Source organism: Coenobita brevimanus, chromosome 58 (assembly GCF_032717465.1).
Source record: "Coenobita brevimanus isolate Jiangsu-jjx chromosome 58, ASM3271746v2, whole genome shotgun sequence".
Lineage (NCBI taxonomy): Eukaryota > Metazoa > Arthropoda > Malacostraca > Decapoda > Coenobitidae > Coenobita > Coenobita brevimanus.
This window is the reverse complement of record NC_137011.1, coordinates 18,546,184-18,549,763: the sequence shown is the minus strand read 5'-3', so window position 1 is coordinate 18,549,763 and position 3,580 is coordinate 18,546,184. Positions and strand designations below refer to the sequence as shown.

The window sequence follows — 3,580 nt, the reverse complement described above, 5'->3', positions numbered from 1 at the left end:
AAAAGTGTGTGTGTGTGTGTGTCTGTTTGTGTGTGTGTGTGTGTGTGTGTGTGTGTGTGTGTGTGTGTGTGTGTGTGTGTGTGTGTGTGTGTGTGTGTGTTTAATTACAGAATCGTAAAATACAACGCTTTAAATGGAATATGAAAGAAATTAGAGCATCATAATAGGACCTGTGAGAATGAAGTGTGAAATTCGCTACTGTGAATGCCTGTATATGTGGTGTGATGTGGAGGTGGTTGTATGGTGTCGTACTGGTGGGAGACAGTTGTTTGGTGTTGCTGAGGTGAGGTCAGGTAAGGTAAGGAGGGGGTGGTGGAGCAGTGTCAGGATGTGGTGCAGTATTTCTATCCTTGTTTATTCTTGCTTGTACATTCTGCGAAATATTACTGCTATTGTTTAATGGCTGATTATGATAAAGTGGTTCTGAAGAATTATGAAGGCAGACTGCACAACTGAAATTATTTTAATATCTTACCAAGAGTGAGTAGAACAGTGCACGCACGTGTGTTTACTGAATATAAATATATATATATATATATATATATATATATATATATATATATATATATATATATATATATATATATATCATAGGTTAGGGGAGGCCAAGGATGAGATGGAGGGATAGAGTGGGATGGTATATCAGAGAGAGGGTGTGGCAGTGAAATGGCGGGGGACAGGGCGACATGGAGGCGATTTGCTTGTGGCCACCGCTTACAGGATTAAGGCGTCTGACAATATATAGATAGGTTTTTTAAGCTCACCCGCTATATTCTGCGTGTGTGTGTGTGTGTGTGTGTGTGTGTGTGTGTGTGTGTGTGTGTATAAAGGATGTGTGTATGCTTTGTACTCCATTTGAGTGGAGGCAGGAGGAGACAGTTGCTTGCAGGTGCACTTGGTGCGGCTGGGGAGAAACAGGCAGACTTCTGGATGAAAGTTTCCAAAGAGGAACCCACATGCACTTTTCCATAGCAAGGAAGACTATTCTTTTCGCAGTTTAAGAAACTATGCACTCCGCCAAGGTCACATACAGAAATTTTGACAAATTTACTTTGCTCCTACATATATCTGTTCTACATCTTTTCTGAGTTTCCTCATAAACCAAGAGATTCAAGTTTCAATGGACATTTATGTATGGGAAAACTTTTATAACACTATTCACAATATATAACATACAATTGACGGTTTAATGCACTGGGCAATCAAATATCCGTACTTACGAGATAATAACTCTAAAATTATGCTATGCAGTGGCTCGTAATGCACGATTTAAATGTCCAAAGCAGCAATTTTAATGTTCAAAGCAACAACAGACCTACCCACAGAAGGACATGGCTTAGAATGGACGCTCTCATTGAACAGGGAATTGATTTAATCATGCTCCTGTAAACATACTGTAAGTGTCCACATTATTCATATCTTACAACCAAACAAGCCAACGGCCATACCACGTTGAGTACACCGCTTCCCGTGCGATCAGCGAAGTTAAGCAACGTTGGGTCTGGTTAGTACTTGGATGGGTGACCGCCTGGGAACACCAGATGCTGTTGGCTCGTTCTCCCTACGTGTCAAGTGGGGTTGGTGGAGGATTAGTGCCCCTCCCTGTAAAACAATTAACTCAAAGCCCTTGGCCACCCCGTTTGGGATACATGGCGTCTGGCAATGAATGAATGAACAACCAAACAACAGACTGCGAAAGGTGTGTGTCTAGTCACTGATAAGAAAACCTATGTATTTATGTCACAACTTAAGGCTTTTTTCGCAGCTTAAAAAGACGGGCAATGTTTATGCCCGTCATTAAGTTCCTTCACAACAAATATAATTTTTATATGTGTGTTACCAACGGGTGATTTTACTGAGTTTAAAATAGAGTTCTTGCAGGCAAAACATAATTCGTAATGTCTGACTGAACAGCTGGTAAAACACTATCTGTATTTACACTATGCAATCGTCCTTAGAGTACAAAATATGTATCTATTAGACATGGAGGGAGGGAGAGAGAGAGAGAACGAGAGAGACAGACAGACAGAATGTGTGTGTGTGTGTGTGTGTGTGTGTGTGTGTGTGTGTGTGTGTGTGTCTGTGTTCTACCTAATTGTTCTTACCTAACTGTATCTTTACAGGAATGAGTCAAGCTCGTACTGTCACGTGTCTTAAACCATATTTATCGTACATATCCTTAAATTTGTGAGTTGTTTTGGCACACACTATTTCATTCGGTAGTGCATTCCATTGATCAATTGCTCTGTTTGGGAAACTGAATTTCCTTACGTCTTTATCACCTCTCTCCTTATGCAGTTTTTTGCAGTGTCCTCTTGCTGATGCTTCGCCATATGTTAAGTAATCATTTATGTCTGTTTTCTCCTTCCCTGATATGCATTTATATAGCATTATCATGTCACCTCTTTTCCTTCTCTCCTGTAGTGTTGGTAGATTCAGTTTATTTAGTCTTTCTTCGTAGCTTAGATCCCTTAAGCTTGGTATCCATCTTGTAGCGGCCCTTTGAACTTTTTCAATATTGTCTATATGCTTTTTGAGATGAGGACTCCAGACTACTGATGCATACTCCAGGGTTGGTCTAATGAATGATGTTATTATCATTCTTAGCATGTCTTCATTTATGTATGTGAATGCCATTCTCATATTTGCAAGCAGTGTATACATGTTCCGTACCTTCTCGCTGATGTGGTCAGCCGGAGATAGTCTGTTATTGATAATCACACCTAGGTCCTTCTCTCTTTCTGATGTGTGTAGGGTTTTATTTCGTAACGTATACTCCCAATCAGGTCTTTTTCCCCTTTTACCAAACTTGATTACATGACACTTGTCCACATTGAATTCCATTTGCCATGTATTACTCCATTCATGAAGTTTATTTAATTCTTCTTGTAGCTCTTTACAAGAGTCTGTGTTAGTAATTTTCCTTTGTATTTTTGCATCATCTGCAAACATATCTAGATAGCTTTCATTTCCAGTGTTACTGTTTATATCATTTATATACACTAAAAACATGATTGGTGCCAGCACTGAACCCTGTGGTATTCCACTAGTCACTTCTTTCCATGATGAGTAGTTTCCCTTTAGTACTGTTCTCATTTCTCTTTAAATGAAAAAATCTTGCATCCAACAAAACAGTTTGCCTCGAATTCCTCCTTGATAGTACAGTTTCCATAAAAGTCTTTGGTGTGGTACTGTGTCAAACGCTTTCTTGAAATTTAAATAGATACTGTCCACCCATCCTTCTCTTTCCTGTATTGTGTCTGTTACTCTGTCATAGTAGCTCAACAGATTAGTAACACATGATTTTCCTTTTCTGAAACCAAACTAACTTTCTGTTATCATACTGTGTTCTTCTAGATGATTTACCCAAGCTTTTTTTATAAGCTTTTCTAATACCTTGCTTACAACACTGGTCTGTGATACTGGTCGGTAGTTGAGTGGATTTTGTCTATTCCCTTTCTTGAATAAGGGGACAATATTTGCTTTCTTCCAAATATCAGGTAGTTTACCTTGACTCAAGGATTTCTTGAAAATTAAAAATAATGGTTTACTTAACTCCTTTGCACATTCTCGTAGTACC

General features: G+C 39.0%; 1 non-coding gene across 1 annotated transcript; it reads left to right on the top strand.

Annotated features, from left to right (window-relative positions):
- The first annotated feature begins 1,434 nt into the window (after window positions 1-1,434).
- LOC145402766 (5S ribosomal RNA) lies at window positions 1,435-1,553 on the top strand. Its single transcript, XR_013897877.1, has one exon. It is a non-coding gene; the product is annotated as a 5S ribosomal RNA (ribosomal RNA).
- Window positions 1,554-3,580: the final 2,027 nt, after the last annotated feature.